The sequence below is a fragment of the Perognathus longimembris genome, chromosome 1, assembly GCF_023159225.1.
Source record: "Perognathus longimembris pacificus isolate PPM17 chromosome 1, ASM2315922v1, whole genome shotgun sequence".
Taxonomy (NCBI): Eukaryota; Metazoa; Chordata; class Mammalia; order Rodentia; family Heteromyidae; genus Perognathus; species Perognathus longimembris.
In genome coordinates this window covers 66,762,200-66,774,263 of record NC_063161.1, presented here as the reverse complement: position 1 = coordinate 66,774,263, position 12,064 = coordinate 66,762,200, and the positions used below count along the sequence as shown (strand labels likewise).

Here is a 12,064-nt window from a genome sequence, read left to right as displayed (position 1 = left end):
CGGATATGCCTACTCATAGCCAGTTCTCTTGAAGCTCCCAGGCCTCAGGTGGTCAATCTACATAACTTATCATAATAAAGAGGAGGACCCAGGTTCCCTTGAAACTCCCAGGCCTCAGGTAGTCAATCTCCGTAGTAAAGGGGAGCTTCCCTGAATAGGGTGGGGGAGGGCTTAGTGGAGATGGAGTTGGCTTCTGCTCTAATCTGAGCTGGAGTCAACCTGAAGTCCCTCCACAGCTATTGATGGCATTGGGCAGATCTGGCCTCCCTATTACAACACTTATCAGATATTTAATATAGAGTAGGAAATATAGAGTAGAAATATAGAGAGAAATATAGAGTAATATAGAGTAGTACCTTATCAGATATTTAATATAGAGTAGGAAAACACCAGGAACAGAGAAAAAGAAATGAACTCATTTAGTTTGATTAGTAGCCATGAAGTTTTTTTTGGAGTGGGGAGAGAAAAGTTAGTGACAAAATAAGGACCTGAGTATTTTCTACGTGTGTTGTATGTTGTATGTGTGTTGTACACACAACTGCGTGCATGAGCTGAACTTGACCTCAGGGCCTGGGCACTATCTCTGAGCCTTTTTGCTCCAGGATAGTGGTCTACCACTTTGAGCCAAAGTACACTTCAGGCTTTATGGTTATTAATTGAAGGTAAGAGTTTGGACTTTTCCTGCCTGGACTGACTTTGAATCATGATCCTCAGATCTTAGCTTCCCAAATAGGCATGTGCCACCAACACCTGGGTGCATGTTTTTATTATTGTTTTATACTCTTTAAATTCATATAGAAATCAAACTTCCTGCCAAGTGTAATGCCCTGAGTTCAATTCCGAGTACTGCCAAAATGTGGCGCGCATGCCTGCACACATGCATACACGTTCAGTTTTAAAATTGTAGGAGACAAGATTGCATTAAAGCAAATAACAGCCAGAATTTAAAATACAAAATTTCTGGTCATTAACTAGATGAGAAAGAGACGACTTTGTTGTGGTTAAATGACAGTAATAATCTAAGAAACCCAGTAAGTTTGTTTTGTTGTTTTTTGTCTGAGCCATTGCAACTGATTTTGTAAATATCCCAATAAATAAAATCTAATTGTTGTTGAAAAAGTAATGGGTAATCCTAACACTCAGGAAGCTGAGGCAGAAGAAGCATTGAGAGTTCAGGGCCAGTCTGGGTTCCACAATGATACCTTTTCTTAAAAAACAAACAGCGCTGGTGGCTCATGCCTGTACCATAGCTGTTGTAGGTAGGAAATTTTGGGGGGGGGGGAGTAGAGCTGACTCCATCTTGATTATTAGGTCAACCTGACCCCCAAATTCTGCTTCTGTAAATGGCTTGCTTAACTTGTTTGTTGCTTGCTCTACCCCCTGTGTCAACGCCCTACATCTGTGCTACGTTTTTACCTTTATAAACCCCAGCTCGAGGACTGTTAAGGGTCACATTGTCAGCGCCTGAGTCTGTACTGTGTCCCTGGCCTGTCAGCCTGCTTTCTTAGGGTCTCAGTTTCAGCTCCCAAGTTTGTGCTACATCCCTGGTCGGTCAGTTCACTTTTTGCTTCCCCAATAAATTCATCTTTTTGCTTGAGACTGTCTCTGAGTGGTGGACTCTTGGAGGGGAGGGGAATCCCCTCTCTCAACCCCCCTCCCCCATAATAGTAGCTGAGATAATAGGAGGCTGAGATCTGAGGATCATTGTTCAAAGCCAGCCTGGGCAAGAAAGTCCAGGAAACTTTTTTTTCCAATTAGCCACCAAAAAGCCTGAAGTGGAGGTGTGACTCAAGTTGTTAGAGTGTTAGCCTTGAGTAAAAAAGCTAAGGGACAGCACATCTAGGCCCTGAATTCCGACCCCAGTATCAGCACACACACAATGTGCACACCCTCCCCAATAAAACAATAGAAAAACCCAAAAGTCAAAACTTGTGGATATATGTTAAAGAGGAACTAAGAGATGCAGGAATTCGGTCTTTTTGTATCATCTAACAAAAGGCTTCTTTTTTTTTTTGGCCAGTCCTGGGCCTTGGACTCAGGGCCTGAGCACCATCCCTGGCTTCTTCCCGCTCAAGGCTAGCACTCTGCCACCTGAGCCACACAGCGCCCCTTCTGGCCGTTTTCCATATATGTGGTGCTGGGGAATCGAACTGAGAGCTTTATGTGTAGGAGGCAAGCACTCTTGCCACTAGGCCATATTCCCAGCCCCGGCTTCTTATCCTTCCCTCACTCCCTCCCTTCCTTCCTCCCTCCTTCCCTTCTTTCCTTCCTCCCTTTCTTCCTTTTGTTGGCTGGGAGGCTTAAGGTCAGGACCAGGGCACTGTCCTTGAGCTCTTTTGCTCAAGGCTACCACAGTGCTACTCCCAGATTTCTGGTGGTTTATTGGAGATAAGAGTCTCATGGAGGGGCTGGGGATATGGCCTAGTGGCAAGAGAGCTTGCCTCGTATACATGAGGCCCTGGGTTCAATTCCCCAGCACCACATATATAGAAAATGGCCAGAAGTGGCGCTGTGGCTCAAATGGCAGAGCTCTAGCCTTGAGCAAAAAGAAGCCAGGGACAGTGCTCAGGCCCTGAGTCTAAGCCCCAGGACTGGCAAAAAAAAAAAAAAAGTCTCATGGAGTCTCATGGGGCTTCAAATGGCTATCCTCCAATCTCAGATTCCTGAGGCGTGGCCTCTCAGCACTGGGCTAGTGTATCTTTATATTCCTTTATAGCTGGGAGAATTCACTTTTCCACATCTTGTCTTGATTGTGGTTACCAGTACTAATGTGTATATCTGCAAGCTATAGAGCTGGAACTTGAATTCTAGGCTTCAGGTCTAGATTTCTTTGTGTTCTCTGTTTCTTTGTGTTACCTGTTTATAGACTAGCTCACTCATTTTTATCTTCTTTTGCCCCTTGTATTTTGTTAAGGGAACCCAGTATGCATGCATATTCATTTAAATCTGTTTTAAAAAGTAGTATAATAAAGAAGATATCATAATTAAGAAAAATATGAACCCAAGAGAGTAAGCTGAGATTACTTTTTTGTATTTTTTTTTTTTTTTTGGTTGTGATGCTTAAACTCAGAGCCTAGGCACTGACCCTGAGTTGTTTCCCTCAAGGTTGGTGCTCTCACTCTGAGCCACAGCTCCACTTCCTGTTTTCTGGTGGTTAATTGGAGATAAGCATCTCATGGACTTTCTTGCGCAGGCTGGCTTTGAACCACGATCCTCAGATCTCAGCTTCCCAAGTAGCTAGGATTATAGGTGTGAGCCACAGCACCTGGCTGAGATTATTATTTTTGAGTTAGAAAAATATGAGTATTAATTTATCTAGTTTTCCTTTGCTTTGCATAGCTTCAGTTTTTGGTTAAAAGCATATAGTTTTGGGGGGAGGGTTTAGACTACATCTATATTATGTAAGCAAGTGAACAGTATGTTTTTTTAAGATTTTAGGGTTTATGTACAGATAGATACTGTGATAGACAGATAGACAGATAGATAGATAGATAGATAGATAGACAGACAGACAGACTGACATACCTCTCTATACTCATCCTGAAGGTTGTCTGAAGATATTTGTACTGGGTTCTTACCATTCCCACATAGAGTTTTCAGGTCATCTAGACTGCTCTAGAAGAATGCATACCACTTAGCTGTGTGGAAGAGTCTCATGTTGAAATACCTGCTTTTTGCCAGGCTGGGTGGCTCATACTTGCCAGTCCAGCTATGTGAGTGATAGAAAGAGGAGGATGTAGTCCAGACTCACCCAAGGCAAAAAACTATATGGGGGGCGGGGGAACCAATAGTAAGCATTGAGGGTGTGGCTCAAGTGGTAGAGTTACCAGTCTGGCTAGCTAGGTCCTGAGTTTAAAACCTGGAACTGTAGTCATGGCCCTGATGGTTGATAAGATGTAAAAGAAAATATATAGCAAAAACAAACCTAGAGCATTGTCTCTGTGGTAGAGCACCTGCCCAGTAGGTGGGAGTTCAAACTCCAGTATAAAAAAAAAAACACCAAAAAAAAAAACCAGAAAGCCACCTGAAAACTTAATACCTACAAGAAAGGAGAGAGGGAAGGAAAGAAGGAAGGAAAGGAGAGAGAGGAAAGGAGGGAGAGACAGTCTGCTATTGGTTGATAGTGTAGGTAGAGTTTATTGTGGAGCTCAGAGCTTTAGTAGGGTGTAATTGTCTTTATTTAAATTACCATGTTGATTAGCTTAAACCCCCTGCTACTTAGGTGGTATTTAAGATGTTCCTGAACTCTCCTTTAGATATTAAATAACTGTCCCTGAGATTGTGGCTGTTTTTACTGGCAGCTAATTTTGTCTTATTATCTTTACATTTCAAAATATTATTTTAAAATACATAACATGATAATGTTGTGTCAAACTCATTAAGATAGGGGCTGGGGATATGGCCTAGTGGCAAGAGTGCCTGCCTCATATGCATGAGGCCCTGGGTTCGATTCCCCAGCACCACATATACAGAAAATGGCCAGAAGTGGTGCTGTGGCTCAAGTGGCAGAGTGCTAGCCTTGAGCAAGAAGAAGCCAGGGACAGTGCTCAGGCCCTGAGTCCAGTCCTCAGGACTGGCCAAAAAAACAACAACAAAACAAACTCATTAAGATACCAAGATTTTGCTTTAAAAAAACAAAAAACCAACACATCCTGTATGGTGATGTCAGAATATTCCTCTTGGGTCAACTAATTATATTAATTAAAAAACTAATTATATTGATAAAAAAAATACTGAAGCCAGCATGGTGGCTCACATTTGTAATCCTAGCAACTCAGGTGGCTGAAATCTGAGGATCATGGTTCAGAGCCAGCTGGGGCAAGAAAGTCCATGTGATCTTTATCTCCAATTAATTACAGAAAAAACTGGAAGTGGCATTGTAGCTCAAGTGGTATAGTGCCAGCCTTGGGTAAAAGGAGCCCAGGGATAGTGCCCTGGCCCCAGAATTCAAGCCCCAGGACTGGGGCGGGGGGGCAGGGGGGATAAATCCACTGGGAAAACTGAAAAACTAAACATTATAAAACAAAATCTCGTTACCATCTCTAGTCATCTAGGCTATTCTTTCAGATTGTAATTACCACTTTTTTTTTTTCTTGTTCCTGTACTGGAGTTTGAGCTTTATGCTCTCACTTGACTTCTTCACTCAAGGCTGGTGCTCTACTACGTGGGCCATACCTCCACTTCCAGCCTTTGTTGTTGTTGGTTGTGGTTGTTCATTGGAGATATGAATCTCACAGACCTTTTGGCCCAGACTGGCTTCAAACCTTAATCCTCAGGGCTGGGAATATGGCCTAGAGGCAAGAGTGCTCGCCTCGTATACATGAAGCCCTGGGTTCGATTCCCCAGCAAGTTGCGCTGTGGCTCAAGTGGCAGAGTGCTATCCTTGAGCAAAAAAGAAGCCAGGTATAGTACTTAGCCCCTCAGTTTAAGGCCCAGGACTGGCCAAAAAACAAAAAAAAACCCTTAATCCTCAGATCTCATCCTCCCAAGTAGCTAGCATTAAAGGCATGAGCTACCAGTCAGTGCCTACACATTGCCACACTGCTGTTGACACTTCCAGAGGTATATTATTTTTTGTACTCTGACATATTCCTTATTACTCTTACTCCTAACTTTGAAGTTTGATGTGTTTCTGTTACTTATTATTCAAACCCATGCCTTAGTCTAGTTCTCTACCATTGAGCTAAATTCTCAGCCTGTTTTTTTTTTTTTTTTATTGCTTTTGTTTTTGTTTTTTGCCAGTCCTGGGCTTGGACTCAGGGCCTGAGCACTGTCCCTGGCTTCTCTTTGCTCAAGGCTAGCACTCTACCACATGAGCCACAGTGCCACTTCCGGCTTTTTCTATATATGTGTTGCGGAGGAATCGAACCCAGGGCTTCCTGTATATGAGGCAAGCACTTTATCACTAGGCCACATTCCCAGCCTCAGCCTGTGTTTTTTGTTTTTTGTTTTTAACTTCATTTGAGTAGTAACAATAGTAAAAGATAATGTTCAATATATCTTTTACGCGTATAGCTGCTTTGCAGTTGGCAGTCATATTCAGAGATGTTAAGTGAGTCCCCTAAGTTTGTACTTGTAGTAGCTTCAAGAAGCAGTACAGGGGGCTGGGGATATGGCCTAGTGGCAAAAGAGCTTGCCTTGTATACATGAGGCCCTGGGTTCGATTCCCCAGCACCACATATATAGAAAACGGCCAGAAGTGGTGCTGTGGCTCAAGTGGCAGAGTGCTAGCCTTGAGCAAAAGGAAGCCAGGGACAGTGCTCAGGCCCTGAGTCCAAGGCCCAGGACTGGCCGGAAAAAAAAAAAAAAGCAGTACAGTCCCTTTCTGTACTAAATCTGTCTCAGAGAGTTTACCTCTGTAAAGAGCATCCATTCCTCTTTAATCTTATGGAAACCAGGGTTTTAGTATTTAATAGGAAAAATAATAAACATGTGTTTCCTACATTGTAAATGAAAACAGGAACAATATGGGGCCTTTTAAGCGTATTACAGATGTTATGATTATAGTAATAGCTTATCTCAGATTATTGGCCCAAAGCACTTACATGAACAAGTAAGCAATAATGGACTCAGTCCATGTAGTCCTTTCTTTTAGTAGATAATTAAAAGTCATCCACATGTTGCAATAATAAATGTTTTTCTTTAAAAACGAACAAACAGGCTGGGAATGTGACTTAGTGGTAGGGTGCCTTTTTTTTTTTTTTTTTTTGGTCAGTCCTGGGGTTTGAACTCAGGGCTTAGGCACTGTTGCACTGTTCTTAAGCTTTTTTTGCTCAAGGCTAACACTCTACCATTTGAGCCACAGTACCACTTCCTGCTTTTTTTGTGTACATAATACTGAGGAACTGAACCTAGGGCTTCCTGCATGCTAGGCAAACACTCTACCACTAGGCCACTCTCCCAACCACATAGACTGCTAGCCTTGAGCAAAAGAAGCTCAGGAGCCAGGCGCCAGTGGCTCATGCACATAATCTTAGCTACTCAAGAGGCTGAGATCTGAGGATCGCTGTTCAAAGCCAGCCAGGGCAGAAAATTCAATCTCCAATTAACCACCAGAAAACTGGAAGTGACATTGTGGCTCAAGTGGTAGTGCTACCCTTGAGCTGAAGAGCTCAAGGACAGTGCCTAGGCCCAGAGTTCAAGCCCCACAACACACACACACACACACACACGCGCGCACACACACACACACACACTGTGCCTAGGCCCAGAGTTCAAGCCCCACAACACACACACACACACACACACACACACACACACACACACACACACACACACACACACACACACACACACACACGAAACTCAGGTACAGTGCCCAGGCCCTGAGTTCAGGCCCCAGGACTGACAAAATAAAACAACACCAAACATTTTCTTTTCTAAAATAATATAGAGCAGGTTTCCCCTTTCTTTAGTAAGATATAGTCCTACAAACCATATGGTATCAACTTGACTTAAGGGCCTCACTGTGCTACATACTATAGAAGTTTTGTTCCTTTGTGGTGATAGAATAGGAAATTGTTCAGTGTGGAGTGTTTTATTTTGTCAATTTAGGAAAAAGAAAACTGTTGTGGGTAATTTCAAACCTGTACAGAACAGAGAGAATGGCGTTGGGAATTGTCAACTTGTCAGTTTTATCTCCTGTCATCTTCCCCTTCTTTCTCCCACCTCCTACAACAAAATACTTTGAAATAAATTCTAGGTATTATGTCATTTGTGCATAATTTAGAATGATTCTCTAAAGATGAGGATTCTTTTATGTACACTGTTAAATTTTGTCTTTCTGTTTAATCATCCTTGGCCTCATTAACTAAATGCAGTAATTAAGAAGTAAATCTTACACTTGTAACATTTTTGCTGTTTCTTTTTTTTTCTTTCTTTTGTTTATTTGACAGGTCTGTAGCTAAGCTGGTCTGTAACTCTGCTATCTAACTTAGGCTGGCCTTGAATTCCCGATACTCCTGGATTAGCCTCCTGTGTGCCAGGATTATAGGCAGATTACTTCTAACATTTTTAAAGTTAGGTTAACAGGTAGATCTTGAGGAACCAACCAGTTATTGAAAGTGTCCATTATATTCTAGCTTTTGATTTAGAAATCTTACGGGTTTTTTCTTGTTATACCTTTATTATAAATTAAGTTGCCAATTGAGCTGCTTGTTTGTATTCGTTTACTACTGCTTTAGAACAAATTATTTTCTGCTCAAAACAAGCACAAACTTAGCATGGACAAGGTCCTGGGTGCAGTCCTGAGCACCACTGCAAACCAAAGACAGAAACTCTGCAGGCAACCCAGTGAGCACAGTTTGGAGAGTAGCCTGGTTGGATCTCACCATCTCACTGGGTTGTGGTCAGGAGCTGCAGTCATGTTATCTCTAGGCCTAGACAGTGGCTGTAGAATATGCTTCCAACCTCATTTGTGTGTTCCTTCCTACAGGGCTGCCTCTCCATAGGCTGCTTGTCTGGCCCAAAGACATGATTGTTTGCTGCTGCCAGAGCAAGTATGGACCGACACCCCCATGATAGAAGCCATAATAGTTTGCCACTCTATCTCACAAGTGTCATGCTGCCATTTCTGCCTCATTCTATTGATCACCTAGATCAGCCCTTGATAGGCCGTTGCACAAAGCTGTGAATCCCACGGCCCAGTAATCTTTGGGGGTCCTCTTGGAATCTGGCTATCACACTCACTGTTACAGCTTTGAAATCTCTGGTTTAGGGTTTAGAATCTGAAGCAGTGTTTTTAAATAGAGTACAGTAAAGCTATAGTAGTATGTGGAATTTGGGTGCAATCTTTACTTGAAAGAAAGAATGTGTGCTTTTGCACACCTGTAATCCCAGCTCCTGTTGAGGCAGGAGGATGGTAAATTGGAGGTCAGTGTGGGCTATCTAGTGAGATCCCTGTCTCAAAAGAAGAAAAGTAAACAAGCAACAGAAGTAATTTGCAATGTAGCAGAATTTAAGATCGTGTTAGACTGCCTTGGGCAAGTTTGCTGTTCTTTTTGGTGTGCCAGAACTGGAACTTGAACTCAGGGCCTGGGCACTGTCTCTTAACTTTTTCACCAAGGCTGGCCCTCTGCCATTTGAGCTACACCTTCACCTCTGGCTTTTGAATAGTTAATTGGACATAACAGTCTCAAGGACTTTCCTATTCAGGCTGTCTTCGAACCACAATCCTCAGATCTCAGTCTCCTGAGTAGCTAGGACTACAGCTGTGAGCCACAGGATTACTGGCTCAATTTGTATTCTTTTTTTTTTTTTTTTTTTTTTGGCCAGTCCTGGGCCTTGGACTCAGGGCCTGAGCACCATCACTGGCTTCTTCCCGCTCAAGGCTAGCACTCTGCCACCTGAGCCACACAGCGCCCCTTCTGGCCGTTTTCCATATATGTGGTGCTGGGGAATCGAACCGAGAGCTTCATGTGTAGGAGGCAAGCACTCTTGCCACTAGGCCATATTCCCAGCCCCCCCTTTTTTAAATCTCTTTTTAATAGTATTCTATTATTAATAGTATCCTCCTTTTCTTGGGATTGTGTTCAGTGCTTTCTATACTTAGAACAATGGCTAGCACATAGTAAATGCTCATAGGAGTGAAGTTGGCTACTTTTGTATGTGCAATATAGGGTGCAGTAGTGACAGACAGGCTGCAGAGGTAGGCAGAGACCAATGTTCTCTGGGAGGGATGAGCTTCTCCTGGCTGCTAAGCTGAATTGCTTTGTATTTATTGCTAATTTTTTGCAATTTGTGCTTATTTTAAACTTTTTTTTTTTTTTTTTTTTAAAGAATAGTTGGGCTTTCATAGCACTTTTGTTCATTTTTGCTCTAGTCACAACACCTGGATTCTTCTGTTTCACATTCAGCTGATCTGGGCACACAGGTGCTCTTTTCTGTTCCTTTATAATGGTTCCACTTGAAGAAGTGATGGTGGTTTTGCTCTTTAAAGAAGAAAAGGAAAGAGAAGGATGGTAGTGGAAGGTGATTGAAAAGTGCTTGATAAATTATGTAAAGAACCATTTGGCTTTGGTCAGAAATTTAGTTGTCAGCCAGCTGTAAGTGAACCCATCTGGCACACTTTGTGATTATTCTTTTGAAATATTCATGGGCTCCAACGGACCCTGCCTTGTTTCACTTCAATACTGTGTGCTGTCTCTGCTTGTTAGCCTATCCCACATGGAGCTGCGGTGGGTTTCCCCGGTTTGTTTCTGTGTTGCACAAGTGCCACCAATCTAGTGTAGATCCACAGGGAAAAACTGATGAATTTCTCTTGCAATATAAGCTGTAGAACAAAGTAAATAACATAGCTTTTGAAAAGAGTGAACTGACAAAGTTAATCACCTTAGTTTGTGTGTATTAAGGTGCTTTTCACATGATACTTCAAATACCTCCTCTAAACACTAACTCAGCCATCATTTTCATTAGAGAAATTCTAGTTCTGAAGAGACTCCCTCTACCTACCTGCTGTGTGTCAAGCAGGAGATGGTCTTTTTTCCCTTCGTATTTCTCCCTACTTTACGTAGTTTGTAAGTAAATATTTTTTAAAAGGAAATTTCATTTTTTATTTAGATAGCATAAACTTAAAATGTAAGGGGTTTTTTTTTTTTTTTTTTTTTGCCAATCTTGGGCCATGAACTCAGGGCCTGAGCACTGTCCCTTTGCTCGTCTAGCACTCTACCACTTGAGCCACAGTGCCACTTCAGGCCATTTTCTATATATGTGGTGCTGGGGAATCAAACCCAGGGCTTCATTTATTCGAGGCAAGTGCTCTTGCCACTAGGCCATATTCCTAGTCCCAAAATGTAAGTTTTTACTTAAAAAGACATTTACAAGTGGATGCCAGTGACTCAGGCGTGTAATCCTAGCTTAGGAGGCTGAGATCTGAGGATTGCAGTTCAAAGCAGGCCTGGGCAGAAAAATCCGTGAGATTCTATCTCTGATTAATCACCAGAAAACCAGAAGTGGTGTTGTGGCTTAAGGGTTAGAGCACTGGCTTTGAGTTGAAGAGCTCAGGGACAGTACCCAGGCCCAGAGTTCAAGTCCCATGACTGACTCCCCCTCCCCCCCCAAAAAAAGGACATTTACACATGTTCTTCATCATTTCTAGGATGTCTAATGACATCACAGGATATAGATGAAAAAGAGATCTTATATGATCTTAGTTATTTCTACTGCTATTTTAAGAAGACGTTGCCACATTGTTTTGTGTGTTTTTTGTTTGTTTGTTTTTGCCAGTCCTAGGGCTTGGACTCAGGACCTGAGCATTGTCCCTGGCTTCTTTTTGCTCAAAGCTAGCACTCTACCACTTGAGCCACAGCACCACTTCTGACTTTCCCTGTTTATGTGGTGCTGAGGAATCAAACCCAGGGTTTCATGCATGCAAGGCAAGCACTCTACCACTAAGCCATATTCACAGCCTGTCACATTGTTTTTGAAGTTAAAATAAATTATGTGGGCCAGGTACTGGTAGTTCATGATTGTAATCCTGGCTGTAATCAGGAGGCTGAGATCTGAGGATCCCGATTCAGACCAACCCCAGGCTGGAAATGATCTCTAATTAGCTACCAGAAAACTGGAAGTAGAGCTGTGCCTTAAAGTAGTAGAGCACTAGCCTTGAGCAGAAGAGCCGTGAGTTCAATCCCCACAACCAACAGACAAAAAAACAAAACTCCCTAAACCACTGTGTGTGTGTGTGTGTGTGTGTGTGTGTGTGTGTGTGTGTGTGTGTGTGTGTGTGTGTGTGTGTGTTGGGGCTAGAACTTAGGGCCTGGGTACTGTCACTTGGCTTTATCTGTACTTTACTGGTCACACTTCCACTTCCTGCTTTTTGCTGGTTAATTGGAAATAAAAGCCTCATAGACTTTCCTGCCCAGGCTGGCTTTGAACTTCACTTCTCTGATCTCAGCTTCTTGGATTACAGGCTTGAGACACTGGCACCCAAGCATTTTTTTCTACATCTTTTAAAATTAATTTATTTTTTGATTATGTGGTACCAAGGAATTGAACCTAGGGCCTCATGCTTGCTAGGCAAGCACTCTACCACTAAGCCACATCCCCCCGCCCCCCCATCATTTTA

At 42.6% G+C, this 12,064-nt stretch overlaps 1 protein-coding gene across 2 annotated transcripts in view; it reads left to right on the top strand.

Moving 5' to 3' along the window:
* Positions 1-12,064, top strand: part of Dennd5b (DENN domain containing 5B) — a 148,333-nt gene that overhangs the window by 17,194 nt on the left and 119,075 nt on the right. The gene's annotated exons all lie outside the window — the stretch shown is intronic.